General features: G+C 39.3%; 1 protein-coding gene across 1 annotated transcript in view; it reads left to right on the top strand.

Annotated features, from left to right (window-relative positions):
* The window catches only part of MIOS (meiosis regulator for oocyte development), a 240,648-nt gene that overhangs the window by 166,162 nt on the left and 53,029 nt on the right, over positions 1-21,457 (top strand). The window contains exon 3 of the mRNA XM_073809683.1: positions 897-950. The gene's annotated coding sequence lies outside the window, so the exon portion shown is untranslated. The remainder of the gene's footprint in view (positions 1-896; positions 951-21,457) is intronic.

Genomic DNA, 21,457 nt, shown 5'->3' with positions numbered 1-21,457 from the left:
TGTAATATTTGAAAATAACTACTAAAATAAGGAAAAATTCAAAGTTGTGTCACTTTACCACCTTTTTACAATAAGCAATATCCTTATCAATTTTAAACTGATAAATTTAACTGCTACTGTGGCTCATGTGTAATTTTACACCTTTTAAGCTTTTCATTTGAAAGTTCAATTTCTGCTTTGCCATATTACCCCTTAAAAATATGCGCCACGGGCTTAAAAACCATAACAGCACAACTTACTAATTATTTTTGGAACTCATTTGATTTTGTGTTTGCTGGAATTTATATTTCTGTGGAAACAAAAATGGATTCAAAACTACCTAACAGATAAGACTGTTTGAAACAAAGAACAAAGCTCCGTTCCCTAAGGGCACTTACAGCCTATAAGCCCCAGTGATAGAAAACATGGCAAAGCAAGCTGCTTGGGAAGGAGATCCTAGACTTGGGGGGCGTTGAGGGGGAGGAACAGGACGGTTTCTTGGAATAGTTGGACTCTCTGGATAATTTTGAATAAAGAAATGCAAAGGACCAACTCATTGATGGAATGCTGTTCTATATGTCAAAGTTTATAAGGAAAAAAGGCATAAAGACTAGTGTGGGCAATCAGACAAAGGAAGCAGTGAGAAGGGACATTTAAAAAGAGTGGACAGAAGGGCCCACGTGGACAGAGCTGGAGAATTGGGAAGTAGTGAGGCCCCTCACTTAAGCAGAGAGGCAGGCTGTGTGGAGGACAGCTGGGAGAATATGGTCAAAGCCAGAGGGAAGGGCATGTTCAAGTAAGGTCTAGGTGGATACTGTAGTTTAAATCAGGGGTCCCCAACCCCCAGGTGAGGAACTGGGCCACACAGCAGGTGGTAAGGGGCGGAAAAGTGAGTAAAGCTTCATCTCTATTTACAGCTGCTTCCCATCGCTCGCATTACCACCTGAGCTCTTCCTCCTGTCAGCATTATGGTGAGTTGTTTAATTATTTCATTATATATTACAATGTAATAATAATAGAAATAAAGTTCACAATAAATGTAATGCGCTTGAATCATCCTGCAACCTTCCCCTGTCCTCCGCCCCAGTCCTTGGAAAAATTGTCTTTACGAAACTGGTCCCTGGTGCCAAAAATGTTGTGGACCACTGGTTTAAATGAAAAAATATAGAGAAAGGACCTCACCAGAGCAAAAGAAGGGTCATTTTACTAATGGAATCAGAGTTTTATGATGGCAGATATGTGAAGAAAGAAGGCTAGAATGGAATTGCCAGTTTTGCGAGTGACCGTGAGATCAAGGCTATGAGAAGGGAATGGAGAAAATGTGAGGAAGGTGTCAAAGTTATTAGCATGACAGCAAATAGGATGAGAATAAAGAACTTAGTAGGCAAGGATTACAAACTCTATGATAAAAAAAATATATTTGCAGCTTACTACGGTAGCAGAATAGCCATTCAAGTTGATCCCTTTGTATGTGAAGGAGAGGATACACTAAATGGATGTTTTGCTTAATTATCTTCAGAGAATGAGACCAATTTGCCACAACCTTTATTCCCATAAAGACTTCAAAATTTTTAATATCAAAGGTGATAAAGAAGTTTTAAAATCTCTATGTACTCTCTCTTGCTCTTTTGAAGGACCAAGTAATACATCCAGGAGATTGGTTTGAATCTGTTTCTTAGGTTTCAATACTGTTATGTAAATCATAATAAAATAGGAGCACAAGTATTTTCTTCACCTTGGAATCATCAGGTCTCTCTTGGGTAATTCAGAACTAAAATGCTTTCATGGGATTCTTATGTGATACTTCCTGCAAGAGGCGTCAAGGAATGTGTGATGGTTCCTTGATTTGTCTTGGCTCCGCAAAATCTGTTCACTGTGGACACTCCTTTGTCCACAGTGAAATTCAACTAAAGTCTACTCTGCAGTAAACGGAATAAACTGCTGATACAAAAAACAACCCAGATGCATTTCAAAATCATTATGCTGGCAGTAAGAAGCCTGACACAAAAAGAGTGCACGTGCTGTGAGCTTGTTTACGTAAAAATCTAGAAAATACACTAATCTAGGATGACAAGTCAGATCAGTAGCGTTTAAGGGACAAGGGAAACACTATTGCAAAGAGGCATAAGGAACCTTTTAGGGATGATAGAAGTGTTCTCTTTCCTACTTGTGCTGGTTGTTTCATGGGTGTATACATCTATCAAAACTCAGGGAAACATGCACTCAAAGTAGACACAGATGTGTACTTAAATTATACTGGATTAACTTATTTTAAAAAATCAACTGCATAATAATTACAAAATAAAAAGTTTAAAAAATTGAACTACAGATGTAATAGAAACAGATTAGATGAGGACTTTTTCCAATGGTCGGATCAAAAGTCAAGTTCTGCTTCCTAGACCATGGCAATTTGAAACATTGAAGCTTGGTATATCTTTCTTTGAAAAGCCTAGTAAGTTCTCTTCACAGAGCTTCCATCTGAACAAATAAGCTGAAATCACAAGATGCTATGGAAGAGCAGAGTCATTAGGATGCTTGGTCATTTTTTGGTTTCCCCAGAAACAAGCAGTCTTGCTTCAGGTTTACTGCCAACAGCCTGTGTTCTCAGTTGGGCAGGAGCTCTTGGCAAGGGTGTGTCTGGAGGGCGTATGAACCTCCTGAACCGACACATCTGGCCAAACAAGGAGCTGCCTGTCCTGTGTCCTCTCCAGGCAGCAACAAGTGACTCATCACAACCCCAGGGTTCTCTCCTGAACATGCTTGAAACTTCTCTTTTATTCAGGGGTGAGGACTCCTTAAACTATGGCGCAGGCAGGGCTACGCAGTTAGCCAGGCACCCAGCACATTCCCCTTTCCTGCAGAAGAGATGCTCACGTAAGCATTCACCCCAAGTACCTGGGAGCTGAGCCTATCACCTGCGGTCTAGGCAGAACTCTCCCCATCTACCCCTAATGCCCAAGTTAAAAAAGGCTAGAAACAATAGTAACTTTGGAGAAGGGATGTTCCTTAACTCTTTCAAGGCAATTTTAATTGAGAAAACCATAAAAAATAGTTACTACTCTCCTTCTCAATATAACTTTACAGGGTTAAGCATGCAGACTCCAGGGTTTTTAGCTGGCCTTAAATTTTCAACTATAAAATGGAGATAATAATAATACCTACATCATAAGATTGTTGTAAACATTGAATAAAATAAAATATGTAAAGTACTCAGAGCAATGCATAACACACAGAGAGCACTCAAGACATGATCACTATTATTTAGGTAAGAAAAACCCAGCATCTCATGCTGAAAACAGCTGAGAGTAACAAAGTCAAAGTAATGTTGGGAAAAGAATTGAGGGAAGGGACAAAAGGAGAAAAACAGACTCTGAAACGGGGCCTGCGGTTTTTTCAACTGATAGAAAAGAGCCCATATGGAGTGCTCAGGACCTAAAGGACACATTGTCCTTGCCCTCCTCTCAAGAAACTTTTTTTAAATCAATATTCTTAAGAAAATCAATTTTGACACTTAAATCAACCACCTTATCTCCAGGATTTTCCTCCTTGAGAAATGCTGTGAAGAGGGCTTTTGTTCTGATTGCTTTGCCTTCTGTTTTCCCTAGCAGTAAGGAAAGGCTCTCACAACCAATAAAGAAAAGCAGTGACACAGCTAATCAGATCAATCTAGTGGGACTCATTGATTTGATGGGAGAAACTGTGGGGCGACAGCAGGTTATAGCTGATTTAAAACTGGGTGACCTTGTTAACACCTAAAACACAAGGAGATTTTTTTTTTAATGGAAGTCTGTGAACTTCCCTTGAGCATAATATGGCAATAGGTGAGACAAACAGTCAAAAAATATTTCTGCACATCTGTAATGGGAAAAGAAGAACTTAGTACAAATATAGCGGACCACAAGTTGACTACAAATCAAATATAAGTCAGCAGTGTTCAATGAGCCCAGGATGTACAAACAGGAGTCTGAGGTGGATGAATGGAAATTAATTCTTCCAAAATCCTCAGCAGTAGCTGACAATAAAGTTCCAGAGAATGAGTCTGGGACTTCCCCGGATTACGTGGTATAAACTATCAAGAAAGTAGAGAGACACATGGGAGAGCTTCTTCTTTTCCATTTCCAAGGTGGATTTTTTTCCCTTTCATCATTTTGGCCCACTATCTATCCTTGCAGAATTTGTAAACAAATTATCAATATTATGGTGAAAAATATATACAAAACCAACCCATTAGGTACCTACCAGGTGATCCTGAATTTTATCTACAAGGGTTGAATCATTCAACAGTAGAATGGGTTCACTGGGTGGATCCCCAGACACCAAACGAAGTTTGGTTTCATTGACTAGAGTAGAGAGTCCAGTGGTGATAAATAATATTCCTCAAGTTCTGGCATCTTCAGAAATACTTTGAACATCTGGATTCTTTGGATGGTCGATGCCATCAGTCATCAGCAAAGCCACTTTCACACCATCTTTGCACCCTTCTCTCTTAAGTAGCCTCGTGACATTGGCAATGGCATAATAAGAGAAAGTACCTTGCCCAATGAAATTCATAGACTTGACCCTCTGTTTAAAAGTCTGTAGATCCTTCCAAGAAGAAAAAGGTGGATCAATTTGGACAGAGCTGCTAAACTGAAGGGCTGCCAGTTTGATGTCATATTTCAAGGAGCCAGCCGGGGTCAATTGAAAAATCTTGGCACTCAAGCTATCTACAAAATCTTTCTGTTTGTCAAAGAGAAAAATTTTAGAAATTTCAGAGCTGTCCACGATGAAGACAAGATCTATGAAGCAAGTGAGGTCTAAAATAGGACAAACAGGTTAGGCAAAATCCTTGCCCTTACTCATGAAACAACTCTGCATAAGGAAAGGCCTGAGGTGATGTGGTCGTGAATTGCTTGCTTCTGAGAGGAGAAGGAAGTGAAAAAGAGAGGCACTACTGAGATAGGGCTTACACTGTAAAGAACTAAATCTCTAAGTCTACAAATTCTTTTCCTCTTGTAAAATTGTACAAATCAAAAGCAAACAAAATACCATATATTCCGAGCATCTTCCCAAAGTAAAACTTGCTTAAAGTGAGAGGGAAAGAAAGTACATTATAGTTTCAAAATCCAACAAACACTAGGCAAAATTGTCTAGAAGTAAATAATACTCTGCCTAATTCTCAAACTGTATCTCATATTGGTGAGGCCCCATCTTGTTTTGGTGCAGTTTTTTTTTTTTTTTTCACTTTTTTGAAATCAAGGGAGAAAATGACTACACTTCATATTGTAGCAGTGGTAAGGGACAAAGAAACCTAACAGGGAGAACTTAAGTTTGAATCCTAGCTCTGTGACTTACTAATTAATTTGCCTGCGGCCTTGAGTGTGCCACTTCACCTCTCTGGGCCTCAGTTTCTTTATCTATGGGAGTGGCAAGCTCTGTCATGCCCATTCTAAAAGGCTACTGTGAAGCTCAAATGAGATAATAAATGTACAAGTGCTCTAGAAATTCTGATGTTTTTATAAGTATGCTCTATAAGTTTGTAAGGTGCATTATTATCATATCAAAATAGAATATCACATATATACCTAAATATGTGGTTTGCTATTTGCATCAAATGCTATTTGGAAAAATTCATATTAGGGTTTTAAGAGGCTAAAGACAGAACAAAACAAAAAATTAGGGTTTTAAGAGGCTAAAGACAGAACAAAACACTTTTTTACCCTGGAGACTTTTCCTTGCAATAAATTGGACTTTGATCCTTTCTTTCTTTGTCCATATATTGCTTGACTCATAAAAGCTGGCAAAAGCAGGAGATACAAGACAAAATGTCTGTTCCACATTATGGTAGATGGTGAAAAATCATCTGCCGTGTATCACCTTTAGTAGAAAAATCAGTTATAAATACTTTAATAAAATATAGAGTTTGCCATTTTTAATTTCAAGCCAGTGGTATTGAAAACTGACATGTGGCAAGAGAAAAAGGTTTTCATTCTTATTTATAAAAAATTATCCACATTGAGATTTTTAAAGTTTCTAATCCAAATAGATCACAGCAACACAACCAAACCTCTATTAATGAATATTTTTGTATATTCAAAGAATTACACCCACATAGTCTGAATTTCCCATTATATTATGGGGAGCAGGAGGTACACAGCCATTTAAAAACATTTCAGTCCCGCTCTATATGATGACTGTGGTTCGATCACAGGGCCTGTTTGACTTTTCCGCCTTCTCCAAGGTAGTATCAGATTGCTGCAAGGGTATTTCATTCGTTTTCATTGTAACTAATTCCTGACCATGCCAATATTTTTACAGGGTTGTAGAGAACCACCACCATTTCTGTCTTAATATTACATGCACAATTGCAATGAGTTCAGCGGTCAAGTCAAAAATTGAATTGCCCTTCTGTTTCCATAGAACCCCATTTTCTACGTTTACTTTGTTAACTTCAACTCCACCAGAGTTCCAAGCTGTAGTACAGCTGCATACCCAGCCAATCAAAAGAGTATGAAAACAGTGAAGTAAGTCAGAAAGAGAAAAATAAATACTGTACGTTAACACATATATATGGAATCTAAAAAAAAAACAAAAAACGGTCATGAAGAACCTAGGGGCAAGACGGGAATAAAGACACAGACCTACTAGAGAATGGATTTGAGGACATGGGGAGCAGGAAGGGTAAGCTGGGACAAAGTGAGAGAGTGGCATGGACATATATACACTACCAAACGTAAAATAGCTAGCTAGTGGGAAGCAGCCGCATAGCACAGGGAGATCAACTCGGTGCTTTGTGACCACCTAGAGGGGTGGGATAGGGAGGGTGGGAGGGAGATGCAAGAGGGAGGAGATACAGGGATGTATGTATATGTATGGCTAATTCACTTTGTTATAAAGCAGAAACTAACACACCCTTGTAAAGCAATTATACTCCAATAAAGATGTTTAAAAAATTTAAAAAATAAAACCAGGCCAAAAAATAAAAATAGATTATGAGAGCAAAACTAACAGATTTTCTGCGTTAGCTGGAAGAACTACTGCGCAGAAAGAGAACTTGAAATCAGGAAGCAATCCCCTCTGAACATCCCTGTGAAACTATTTTTCTGGGTAGATTAACAATTTAAAATCTAATCCTGTATTTAAATCTTCAGGAAACTTTAGCACTCAGTATGCCTAGCTATGTACCAAATGCCTTTTAAACCCACAGGCTTCCCTGGCAAGAGAAGACTCCTGTGTGGCTAGCTCAGTATACCCTAGAATGGAAACAAGAAAGCTTATTTTGAACCAATGTTCTGCATGGTTTGAAATGCTTGCCTGTTTAAAGTATATTGACTTCAGAAGTTCTGGAAAAGGAATAACAGTTTCCTTCTTTGGCACCTTTCCTTCATGGAATGGTAGCTGGGAAATTGTGAGCATGATTTTTCCAGACTTTGAATAGGGAGTGGAAATATATGCAAAGGCAATGAGGAATGAGATGGGTGACTGACTTCTTTCATACATGCCAGATGGAGAAGCCCCAATGAGAAGCAAAGCTGTTGGGTTGGGGATGGACCAGTAGATGGCTCCATGCCATTGTCTGCTCCTCGAATAGCATCAACTAGCAGGAATTTTATTAAGCTGACTTTGTATCACTATGGCCAAGCATCTCTCTTGGCAAGTGCCTCAAGTGTAATTGACCAGATGTCAACTGCTCTTCAGACCAGGTATGCTAAGATGTGGAGATAGCTGGGTATGAAAAAAAGAAGAAGAAGAAGAAGAAGAAGTGTGTTGAGGAAGTAGAACACAACGAGGATATGTCTCTCCAAGTAATCCCTTGCTAACCAAGGAGAAGAATACAGAGGGCTGTATAACTTTAACACTGAAGATTAGTATAAGGATAAGGCTATGTAGCAAAACACAGCTGCTATTGTATTTTCAGAGGGGAAAAAGGTGTAATATTATGTCCGTAGTATTACATATGCCATCTCTCTTTTTTTGACCCCGTACGTAAGGAAGTTCTCAGAAGTTCTGGAAATAAGAGACTGAAAATTTAATTTCATTGAGAACAAGAGAGGTTTTACAAGCTTGAAGCTTTCTCTAAAATTTTCCTTAAATATTTATATTTTCTCTTTCTGTGTTGTTTATTCTTTACTACGAGCAGATTTTTTTTTTATTTTTATTTTTTTGCGGTACGCGGGCCTCTCACAGTTGTGGCTTCTCCCGTTGCAGAGCACAGGCCCCGGACGCGCAGGCTCCGGACGCGCAGGCTCAGCGGCCATGGCTCACGGGCCCAGCCGCTCCGCGGCATGTGGGATCTTCCCGGACCAGGGCACAAACCCGTGTCCCCTGCATCAGCAGGCGGACTCTCAACCACTGCGCCACCAGGGAAGCCCAGAGCAGATTTTTTATGACGAAAAATCAGGATGCTATCTGGAAATCTTTACAATTTTCCTTTCTAAGAAATATCTGAAAGTAGACAGGTCTTGCTCTATCATAGGTTTGACTGTCCAACTTTTAAAAAAATTATTCCCTTCAGTGAATAAAGAAGTCTTAACATTTTCATGCAGAATCCACCCAAAAATGAACGATTAAATCTATTTCAGCTGTCCCCAACCTTTTTGGCACCAGGGACAGGTTTCGTGGAAGACGAATTTTCCATGGGGCGGTGGGGGGGGGAGGATGGTTCAGCGTATAATGTGAGAGATGGGGAGCGATGGGGGGGCGGCAGATGAAGCTTTGCTCGCTTGACCGCCGCTCACCTCCTGCTGTGTGGCCCAGGGGTTGGGGACCCCTGATCTATTTATTAAGCCTTGACCAAACTCTGCTTTTAACGGGGAAAATATTTTCTATTTTTCATTTAGTTGATTTTATTTTCAGGTATTAGAAAGTGTTGTATTGTATCTTGGTGAATTCTTCCATTTCCCACTAGATGGTATTTACACTTTTCTTTTATTGGGGACAAATAATAGCATCAAATCTCAGAACTGGAAGGAAACTTAGAGACCACTTTTATTTGATTCTTCCACTTCACAGGTGATAAAATAGAGGGCAGGTGTTGAGACCCACCCAAAGATCATCCTGTGAGATAGTGAGGGAACAAAGTTTAGATCTTTGTACATCAGCTGGTCATCTTTCATTATCCCTAAATACCCCAGGAGGTTTCTAGGCCTTGGTACCATCCAGGCTGTGCCAGAGCAGGAGAAAAAGGAGCCTGTTATATGGCCAACAATATATGTTTGAAAAATAGGAATTTTCCCTTAGTAGCAAATGGCTCAAGACAAATTATCATGGGCTAAATTCCAGGACATAATGAGTCTCATCTCTCACTGTGTAAATCTAAATGCCTGGGCCATCATAGGCAATGAACACCATTTATAAGAGCCCCGAGTTGAAGAACTTTCTCCTTTAGGTTTGGGCAGGTTTGCCAGAGTAGCCTGGGATTGTTGTTACACTGATTTGAGTAAACTGTGGTTGCTGTGCATGTTATTGATACCTGATCAAAATACAGCTAGTAATATGGTTAGATATCATCATTTGGATGAATAAAAAGTTGCAGAAACTCAACATCCATTTGAGTTTTCTGGTCAGTCCATTTGGAATTTAATAAGAATATTCAACAAGGAAAGTTTTTTAGATAAATCAATCAAATTTCTGGAACTAAAGTGTTTTAAGAACATTAAGTAACTTATTATCCCACATTATGTCAACACTTTACAACTCTGGTTCACACAACATTGTCCCCAGTTGAGGTAACAGAGTCATCATTTTTTGAGTTACATCTAAATTACATAGTTCCTCCTATACAATAGTTTGTTTCTTCCTCTGTCCTTTTAAATTCTGTACTAAGGGTAAATTTTTCATGGACAAAGTTTACAGTAAATAGGACTTGAGATGAATTCATATTTTACTATTTTGGATGTGAAAAACATTTTAATGATATACAACTCACACAAATATAAGGTACCTAATATCATTATTCACTGTTTATATCCAGAGCCATAGATTCAGAAATACACATGTATAATTTTATTTATGTAAGTAATTTTTCTTACTTATATTTATATGTATAATATTCCTTACACTAATTAACCAAATTCAGAAATGCCAAATATCAACAGAAATTAGTGAGGACTGACCATGGATCTTGAGGGACTACTGTTTGAAAAAAAGATATTTGGGCACCACCTTGTGGGGCTTTGTAGAAAGACACCATGAGAGAGTTTGTCTACTATCATTAACAGATTAAAATTCTTAATTCCCTATGATGCTGAATATGTAGAACGAAAGTTGCTGTCTACAAATTCTCTGGGTAGGGAAATAAGAAGATGAATCAAAGGGGTGAAAAAATTACTTTGATATATGAATCAAGAAACTAACATCTGATGAAATCTGAAACGTATTCATTTAAGAAATGTTAACCTTGTTCCTACTATGTGTGAGGCATACTGTGTCTTATTTGTTTTTGGGTAGAAAACAAATGACACAGTCACCTCGGCCTAGTGGAAGAGATAGGTAAGAAAAAGGCAATGACAAGTTTTACCAAAAATATTCTTAAGTAGTCAGATATCCCACTCTAGCTAGTAAGATCATGCTGAAGTGTTTGGGAGCAAGTGTACTGGTGTCTGCAACTTTGAAATGCATTGTCTAAACAGAAGATGCATAGAGGGATGGGTAGATGGATGAATATTATGATATAGCATATATGTCAAATATTATAGATCAAATGTTAATTGTGGAGTCTAGATGGTGGGTAGTGGGTTTGCTATATAATTCTGTCAACTTTTGTGTATGTTTGAAAATTTTTATAACAAAATATTAGACAAAAAAAGGCAACAGCAATACAGCACGATAATATCTATGAAAGAGACCTGCAAAGGTGGCACCCAGCCCAGACTGTGACACAGAGGTTAGAAGTGCAGGGAGCAGAGGATAAGTAGACATTTTCTTTTCTGCTGTGTTAAAGGGTTTAGAGTATCTTGAAATCAATGAGGAACCCGTGAACAATGTTAAGCAGAGGAATGACATGATTACATTTTCATTTTAGGAAAATCACTCTGGTGACCGTGTGAAGAATTAATCTTGCAGGGAAGCAAGCCTGGAGACTGAGAAACCTATTAGGAAACTTAGTAAACTAAGAGACAGGGCTCTTAAGCATCAACAGTAGGAATGGAAAGAAGTGAACAATTCCAAGAAATGTTTAGAAAGTAGAATCGAAGAGCTTAGTACCCAACTGACCCAGCAGAGGGAAGGAAATGAAGGAAAAGGACAGTACCCAGTAGTTTGTTGGAAAGTATTTAACAATCGACCCTGAAAATAAAAAAGTGTGCGTGTGTATATATATATATGTACATAAGTTTATTCTAAATATTACCGATATGAAGGGTACGTACTTACAAATACTGTAATAACCAAATACACAATATCATCTACTGGAAATTCCATATAGCAAATTGAAGCTCATAGGATGCTTCCATTGATTTTTGCCAAATTCTTGTATCCTTGGCCAACTTATGGTTGCAACTGATCAATGACTGTAGTTCCAACTTTAACAAGTACGCCCCTGCTTTCATATTTCTATGATACTTCTACTAGTGTATAACCTTTGGTATCTCTTTTCTCCCCTTATTTAGTCCTCTCCACAGGAGGAGGATTTAGATTTATCCTAAATGATGGGGGTAATAGTCTAACATCCACTGGTCCGTGTTTCCTGAGTGGGTAGAATTAATGTGTTCAAAGTCCTATGCATGTGTGACCTCATCTTCTACATAACTTACTATTAGAGATCTAAGGATGGGAAGTAGTGAGTAACGTCCCTTGCAGCTGGAAGGTTCTGTTTGGTGAGAAAGTCCAAAGTCTAGACATGAATGCTAGTACCAGGAAACTTAGTTGGGGTTGCAGGTCCAAGCTGCATTCAGCTTTACTAATAGTAATGCTGACGCTCTGATCTCCATGTCTCTATTGTATGTATTTCTCAATTATCAATAACTCCAAGTCCAGAGGAAGAATGTTGTGAGTAATAATCACCCTTAACTCCCATCCCCCTGTGTATATATGTGGACATAGTTAAAAGGGAGTAGATTTTATTTCGTTGTTTATATACTCTCCACTACCCAACCTCTAAAATAAACACAAAGGAAAAAATTCAGGTTAAAAGGAATAATTTTCAGAAACTAAAATTTTAAAGAGATGCTAGGGACACCAATGTTAATTTCAACTACAAGAAAAATGAATAGAGTCAGTGCACTTATTAGAATGAATAAGCTTATCCACTTCTATTTATCATAAATGGATGTTGCATTTTGCCAAATGCTTTTTCTGCATCTATTGAGATCAGTATGAATTTTGTCCTTCATTTCGTTAATGTGGTGTATCACATTGATTTGTGGATGTTGAACCATCCTTGCATCCCTGGAACAAATCCTACTTGTTCATGGTGTGCGATCCTTTTAGTGTATTGTTGAATTCTAGTTTGCTAATATTTTGTTGAGGATTTTTGCGTCTGTGTTCATAAAGGATATTGGCCTGTGACTTTATTTTCTTTTGGTGTTATTGTCTGGTTTGGGTAATGCTGGCCTCATAAAATGAGTTTGGAAGTGTCCTTCCTCTTATATTTTTTAGATTCTATTCTATTTAATAGTCAGGGTAGGGCTTACTTGCATCTAATAATGTCAAGGCAACTGCTGATACATCAGCAGACTTTATAGGCTATTAAGTGGGAGTTTTACTTCCCAGACATATATAGTAAAACTACAAGAAAGAAAAAATGTTAGGCAATAACACATGCATTTAATAAACAATTTGCAGGCTTTAATATAAGAAATTATTTCTATATAAACAGGAAATGGTTTAGATCTTCAATCAGAGATGTAGAATTTACATGTATTGGGAGACAAAGTTCCTGATGATAGAATAAGATAGCAGGATAGGATAAGAAAAAAAGCTTAGAGTTTCTCACAGAATTCAGTGCCTTCCCATTTTAAGCAGTCTCTTCCAGTTAAATTCAGTCTTTGGCGCTATTCAATTTCACCCAATACACTTATTTCTGGCATACTTATGAGACAGCAAATATGACAGGTATGTATTTTCTTGGCTGACATGTTAAAAAAAACAAATAAAATTTGGAATTTTAACTTTTAAACCATTAAATAAACAATTACACAGATGCTTTTCCCTCCAGCTTAATAAAAACGAAGTTGCTTTTGGAGAGATTATTTTTAAACTCAATGTGTAAACGTCCATCATCACAATATAACAGTTTTAACAGTCTGAGCATTTGCTTAGTTAATACACCATGCGTGAATACTTCTTGGGATATACAGTATCATTTCCTTTAAGGTACCATACATGTAACATATAGCATCATACCTCATATTAGAAAAGTGTCCCTTCCTCAAGAGTCTTGCTGCCTGACAACTGTAGAATAACCATGATGCAAATGGCCTTCCTGGAGGTGCTAATGCACAAACTACAGAACCATAGGCCTCAGCCCTGTGTAATATCACAGTGTTTATGCAATTAATATTTTAGTGTACAGTTGCAAAAACTTTTGTGTATTTATCATATTTTACAATTTGTATTAATTTATTAAAGACTTGAAATTTTAGTTGCGTAAAATGGTTCACTCATTCTGATTACAGTTGAATGTAACGAATTTATTAAAAGAGCAGGACTCCATAGGATCCATCACAAAACAACTTTATTTTTCCCCCAACTGTCCTTTCATACCTTTTTTTTTTTTTTTACGGTAGGCAGGCCTCTCACTGTTGTGGCCTCTCCTGCTGCGGAGCACAGGCTCCGGACGCGCAGGCTCAGCGGCCATGGCTCACAGGCCCAGCCGCTCCGCGGCATGTGGGATCTTCCCGGACCAGGGCACGAGCCCGTGTCCCCTGCATCGGCAGGTGGACTCTCAACCACTGCGCCACCAGGGGAGCCCCTCATACCTATTTTTGAGGGCAGGATTTTCCTTTCCCATTGGATGAAATTATAGGCAGGTGTCATGAGTCTCTGAATCAGTCTTTGATATAAAAATCACTTCTTTCACATTGAGTCATAAAACTGATGCGGGCTTCCCTGGTGGCGCAGTGGTTGAGAGTCCGCCTGCCGATGCAGGGGACACGGGCTCGTGCCCCGGTCCGGGAGGATCCCACATGCCGCGGAGCAGCTGGGCCCGTGAGCCATGGCCGGTGAGCCTGCGCGTCCAGAGCCTGTGCTCCGCAACGGGAGAGGCCACAACAGTGAGAGGACCGCGTAGAGCAAAAAAAAAAAAAAACAAACCAAAAACCAAAGAAACAAAAAAACTGATGTTTCAATAATTAAAAAGTCTATTTCCATGTAGCAGCTAAAACTCTGAGCTTAAAGCTTCTCCTCTCCCCAGCTGGGGCTCGCTTCAGGCTGGAAGCCTGCAGTGGGAAAGGGGAAATAGTCATTTCCATTTCCCCACTTTGTGCCTCTCTGTCTTCCCCAAACTCATGAAGAGCAGTTTCTGACTCTTCAGAAAGCCTGGAAAGATCTACTTAACTGATTACTACTTTGCTTTGGTTTTGGAAGATATTCACGTGATCCCTTTCTCCACTCTCCAGCTCTCCTGCTTTCGTCAGGGATTCTGCTTCACTGAGGATCCCTTGTCAAGGTCTCTTAAACTGGCAAGGTCTCCTCTCCGGCAGCTGTCAAACACAGGCCTCCTTCACACCAGACATGAAATGCCTCCAAAGTCTATCAGCTGAAGTCGCTTCCCTCCCACCAGAAAGCCCTCTAACTGACTGCTCTAGGCTGCCTCTCTCCCCTTGTGACCCACATCTAGTCTGCAGGGCACGCTCCTGCATCATTTATCCTGACAAACACTAGGAATGAAGGTTGTTCCCATAGACGCACCTCTCACCTCTCGACCTTCAGAGTAACTAGCTGGCCTTCTGAGTTTCCAGGCATGGCTCAGACAGCAGTGTGCCACGTTTCCTGCCTGCATCCCTGTTCCCAGTTGCACCGATCAAGCTCTCCATTGAGAACAGCACTTTTAGACCTCTCCTAGGGGATTAGGAGTGAGACTCCCTGGAAATGAATTTCTCCAAAAAAATCTCCCCCAGACTCTTCATTCCCAACCCCTTTATATCCCTCAGTGTGTTTAGGTTTTCAGGTTACAAAATTTTTCCAGTACTGCATAGGTGTTAGCACTATGCTAGCACTGCATAGGTGATATCACTTTGGAATGTGAGAATATTCATCACCTATTATTTTGCTCCAGTCTAGTGATGACAAATCCTATTTTTAACATCCTGTTACATAAACAAATATGCTGTATGAGCATAGCTAAATCCTGAAAGTGAAGCAGAGAAATGAAAACAGTTTTGCATGGTAGAAATATCTGAATTTTAAGATATTTCCTTCAATATTGTTTTCGCAATAATATTTTTAAATTTTGAGTCGGAATGGAAGCATTCATGTGTTTCTTTAATTTTTCATCATGCATTCATTGTTTTGATTCAACAAATAATATGGGGAACAATGATAATTGTAATGTGTATCCCACTCTCAAGGAATTCACAGTAGAACCATATGAGTATATTGTAATATAATCTGCAATAACATTATTATAATATAATATGTAATTATGTGTGTGTATGTGTAAATAGGCTAAGGGTGTGAGACAGGCACAGTGACAAGTGCCAAGGAGTTCAGAAAGGTAGACATGACCTCCAGTTGTGGGAGACTTTGAGAAACTGAGGGACGTATCTTGAGAAATGGATAGAATTTAATTTTTCTAAGCCATGGAGAAGGATATTCCAGGGAAAAACGGAATAAAGGCATGTTTAGGGAAGTTGCTTTGTAAAAGTAATTGGGAATAATTCAGTAGGGCTGGAGCTAGTATGGGTTAAAAGATCAAGTTGGAAAGATATGTTGGGCCAGAATGAGAACAATCTCATGTCTATAACTTCTTTTAATATGCCAGAAGCTTTTGTGTATGTTACATAGAGAGAAATATTCACCATTTATTAACTTATTAATTTTAAAACAATATATATACCTCACTTACACAGATAATTCATGAAATATACTAATTTAATAGATTACATTTCTCCAAACTCGTAAACATCGTTGCAAACTGAGTCCCCCTTTTTAAATGTTTTTCAAGAGAAGACAAAATATACTCAACATTGCAATGACTATAAAACTGACTGATACAAAATTTACAAAAGGGCTAAAACTTAGGAAGTAAATTTGTTTCCTCATCATTTCTATCCTGATTCTGATTCTCTTTATGCTTCTGAATTCTTACCTCTTCCATTTCTTCCTGGGGTTACAATTATACTCAGCTGAGAAAGCCAGGCTTAGTTTTGCAAATAAGCGGCTGATAGTCCAAGATTTTGAACATGAGAATTAAGTCCATTACCCATTTGAAGATTTTATAGTCACACATTGCACATTACATCAGAAACAGTCCAAATTATTGGCTGAGGCCAATCAGATATGCTTTGAGTTTTTGGTGACCTGGTCTTTCCCTCAAAATGACACTGGTTCTGGGCTTCCCTGGTGGCGCAGTGGTTGAGAGTCTGCCTGCCGATGCAGGGGACACGGGATCGTGCCCCGGTCCGGGATGATCCCACATGCCGCGGAGCGGCTGGGCCCGTGAGCCATGGCCGCTGAGCCTGCGCATCCGGAGCCTGTGCTCCGCAGCGGGAGAGGCCACAACAGTGAGAGGTCCGCATACCACAAAAAAAAAAAAAAAAAAAAAAAAAGACACCGGTTCTGAACTCATTATCTTCACAGTTACATATATGTCTAACTTGCAGTGTTGGTTCGGGAAGTCTTTTTCTCGTTTTACTACTTATACAACTGCTTTGGGCTTCATTGGGTTCAGGTAATTCTAAAATTAATTTGATCCATTGAAAATACAAATTTTCTTTCTCATCAACCACAAAGAATTAACAGTATTGACATCTTAACTCCAGGCTGAGGAGTTTGGATCTTGGTCTGTAGGAAACATGAGCCAATGAAGGGCTCTAAATAAGAGAGTCGCTTGAGATGTGCTTCAGGAAGATCAAAGGTTTAGCATAAAAGGGTAGGAACAGGGGAACCAGAGACAAGTTTGGAGACTATTGTCTGGGTGAGCAGTAATTAAGACCTAAATAAACTAGGGCAATGGCTGTGGGAGCAGAGAAATTAGCAGAATTTAGACACCTTATCTGTTTCAAAAGCCCAAATGTGATTTACTCAAATCCCACCCAATGAGTGGAAGAGACCAGGGAGAGAGATGGCTGTGGTTTCACTGGGATTTGATTGTGATGTTGATGGCTGCTACTTTAGTGCTTCAGTGCTCATTGGAAGGGATAAGCCCAGTTTCTTAGTCAGTTCGGGCTGTTGTAACAAATTGGCATAGACTGGGTCCCTTATAAACAACAGAAGATTATTTCTCACAGTTTGAATGCTGAAAGTCTGAGATGAGGTCAGCACGGTCGGGTTCTGGTGAGGGCCCTCCTCTGGGTTTCAGTGCCGACTTCTCATCGTGTCCTTACATGGCAGAAAAGGGTTGAGGGGGCTCTCTGGGGTCGCTTTTATAAGGGCAGTACTCCCACTCTTGAGGGCTTCACCCTCATGACCTAATTACCTCACAGGGGCCCCACCTTCTAAAATCATCACATGGAGGGTTAGAATTTCAATATATCAATTTGAGGGGGGGAGTACAAGCATTTAATTCATAATGCCAAGATATCCACTAGTGAAACAGACACCCTGTGAAGAGGCAATCAATGAGCAAAGCAAGAAATGTTCCCATCACCCATGGTGCAGTTATCATCCTAAAACTACCCCAGTTGATAGACACTTTGCATTGCTGCTTGAACCTTATTATCTCTGATTAACTCTGTGGGCACAGGATTATGAAGTTGAAGTGTCTGTCTATCATTATGGAATTAAGCATCCTAATCCCTCCAACAATACTCTTTAAAATAATATTCACTGGGTTTTCTCTCATTAAAAAAGTTTTACATTTTTTATCTCAGGAAACAGAAAAGTATAATAAAGAAAATATTGATCACCTTTAAACCTACCCCACAGAGACATCTACTGTTAAAATGTTGGCACAATTCCCTCTAGTCTTTAAAAAATAGGTTAGGATCATTATGTATATTCCATCTGGTACTACTTTATTCCTGTAACAATAAACGGTGAGTGTTTCCTCTATCTTGAAATATTTTTTTTTCCCTGAAACAGAGGTTAGTAAACTAATCCAAACTGCCACCTGTTTCTGTAAATAAGTTTTCCTGGAACACAGCCATGCCCCTTTGTTTATGAACTGTCCGTGGCTGCTTTTGGACTAGAACAACAGAATTGAGGAGTTGTGGTACAGGCAGTATAGCCTGCAGAGCTGAACATATTTACTATCCGGTCCTTCACAAAAAAAAGGTTGCCAACCTCTGTTTTAAAAGATAATTTTAATGGCACATAGAATTAGATCAGAGGCTGTTTTATTTGGTAGGGAATGGACCGGTAGTTAGAAGCACAAGGGTAGAGCCAGATTGTCTGGGTTTATATCCTAGCCCCACCACTTAAGAGGTATCTTAGGCAATTTATTTAACCTCTTTTTGCTTCAGTTATCTCATCTGTAAAGTGGGGAAATTATCAGCCTCATCCTTATAAGATTGTGGTGAATTCTGTGACGCACCACCCAGATGTCCCCCTTCAGTAATGAGTGACTTATTCCTTCAGCTGCTGGGAGTGTTACCAGCAGCTGGCCCATAGCTGTCAGCCTTCTTTGGGGACTGCCTTGCCAAGAAAACTGCCTCATTCAAAGTCATCCTTTTTCAAGGGACAGCTCATATCAATGACACATCCACATCAGTGAGGTAGTAATAAGGGCCTGGGTCCCTTGTCCCAACTCAAGACAACTCTGACGGGCCAGTTCAATTCCAAAGTTTCCCATGGATTGGCTGAGTCCTTTATTGGTATTGAACCATAGCTCGGCTTCTCCCTCTGCCCAATCCTACATCTTCTTCCTCTCTTTCACAAGTGTTTATCTCAAGAATACTCTCTAGTAAGTATCCTACAACCTAATCTCCATCTTGGAAGACGGCTCTCAAAGCACCCAATCTGAGACAGAGTGTTAAATGAGCCTATATTATAAAGTATCTGGCACGTAGTACATGCTATATAATTGTTTGTTATCAAACTCATAAATAATCCACTGGGAGACAGTAGAATGGACATACAAGTTCAAGGAGAAAAAAATAGAATAATATAAAATTTCCTACAATTAAAGAATAGCTTATTCACTAAATTTTTAAATGAATGATACTGAGAAATTTACACTAAGGTATTTAAATTTCATTGGATACATTTAAAGTTCGATACAACCATTTTATTTACAATGTAAACATTAAAAATGTATTAAAAATCATACCCTTGGCAACTTTGTAAATTTACTATGACAGTGTTAGATGTAATCCACCAAAATGTATGAATAAGTGCATTGTTTTACAAAATTAATTTGGGAGTGCGCTAGAATACTTCTTTTTTTTTTCTCTCTCTCTCTTTTTCTGCGGCACGTGGGCCTCTCACCGTGTGGCCTCTCCCGTTGCGGAGCACAGGCTCCGGACGCGCAGGCTCAGCGGCCATGGCTCACGGGCCCAGCCGCTCTGCGGCATGTGGGATCTTCCCGGACCGGAGCACGAACCCGTGTCCCCTGCATCGGCAGGCGGACTCTCAACCACTGCGCCGCCAGGGAAGCCCTAGAATACTTTTTAAAGACCATTATTTTAAGATATCTCAAATCTTCTCATCCTCAACCTTTGTAAAAAGATTACCTAAGCCATATCACATGTTCACAGGGCCTTAATTTCCACTTGTGCATAAAGAGTAAAAGTTGCTCTCAGGTACAGACTGATGTTTTTCATGTGAAAATAAAGGGAGTTGGGGTTAGCCAGTCACAAACTCCATGGACTATTCCAATAGTTGCTGAATTGCTGCCGAGGGCAGCAGTAAATAAGAAGGAAATTAGCAATCTTCAACTGCTCTCCTTTATTGGTTTAAAACTACAACAGAAAATCCTATACTGGATCGCCACAACATTAATAAAGGAGTTTGAAAAGAAGAGCATCCTGTTAGGGTTACAGAAGTTTAAAAAACAAAACAAACATTAAGACTAGCAACTCCGGCATCCATTACAAAAATGAATGTTTGATAAAGACAGCTAGTGTAACCTCAGACCAGTCTGTTAAATTCCCTGATACGCTTTAACCTTCCAACAAATACAATGTACTCTCCCACTTCGTAAATATTTTTGAATACATATTATGTAGTCGAGCGCTACAGGAAATCCAAAGTTCTATACTAAAAGTTTACTATCCACAAGGAAAATACTGTCTGCCATTTTCCGGACAGCAGGAAGGGAGAAGAATAAGTCGATGTCAGGCAGCTTCTCTTTTAAGGGACATTCTCCAGTTCTACTCACAAGGAACACGGTTTAGTGAAGAAGGAGAATCAGTTTCCAAGTAGAATGAGAAAAGTGTCACTTATTCCTATGGGGACTTTAGGGTGCAAGGAACTGAAAGCTATGTGAAAAGAGTACACTTTCACAAAAGCTTAGATGGAAAACAAAGGGGAGAAAAAGATATTAGCTAGTGGGGAGTGTAGAGCAGAGAAAAATATTGCTTTAGGATTTATTCAACAAATTTTTGAGCATATGCTCTGTGCTATGCACTGTTTTAGGTCTTGGAGATTAAGTAGAGAATAAAGCAGACAGAGTCCCTGTCTATTAGGGAATAAGCTAAGCCACTATAACAAACAGGTCCGAACAAACAGTAATTTTTAAAAGAAGAGAGTTTATTTTCTCTTGTGTAATGGTCGAAACTTTGTGGCTGATCGAAGGGAGGAGGGAACCTCAGCTCCCCAAATTAGGCTGGGACTTAGACTAATGGAGCAGTTTTGCCTTCCTAAATACATGGCTTCCCTTTCCAGTCCATGTTTCTTTTCGCCATTTTCCAGAGAGCAAGAGGGGAGAAGAGGTAGTAGACAGCAAACAGCTTCTCTTTTAAGGGACATGATCCAGTTCTACTCACATCTCAAAGGTCATAGTTTTTTTTTTTTAACTTTTTATTTTATATTGGAGTACAATTGATTAACAATGTTGTATTAGTTTCAGGTATACAGCAAAGTGATTCAGTTATTCATATACATTTATCTATTCTTTTTCAAATTCTTTTCCCATTTAGTTTGTTACATAATATTGAGCAGAGTTCTCTATGCTGTACAGTAGGTCCTAAATATAGCAGTGTGTACGTGTCAATCCCAACCTCCCTAACTATCCCTCCCCCTGGTAACCCCAAGTTCGTTCTCTAAGTCTGTGAGTCTTTTTCAATATAGCCACGCCTAGCTGAAAGGGAGGCCAAGGAATGGTCATTCCTAACTGGGTCACCGAATGCCTTGCTGACACTTGCGGGTGGAGGTTTAACAGAATGAAAACTGAGGATGTGGAGCATATATTCCAGAAGGGGATGACAACAATAGGCAAGTAAAGAGCAGTTTTAATGGA

This window comes from Tursiops truncatus, chromosome 9 (genome assembly GCF_011762595.2).
Source record: "Tursiops truncatus isolate mTurTru1 chromosome 9, mTurTru1.mat.Y, whole genome shotgun sequence".
Taxonomy (NCBI): Eukaryota; Metazoa; Chordata; class Mammalia; order Artiodactyla; family Delphinidae; genus Tursiops; species Tursiops truncatus.
Note: the sequence above shows the minus strand (reverse complement) of the source record. Positions and strands in the feature narration are given on the sequence as shown.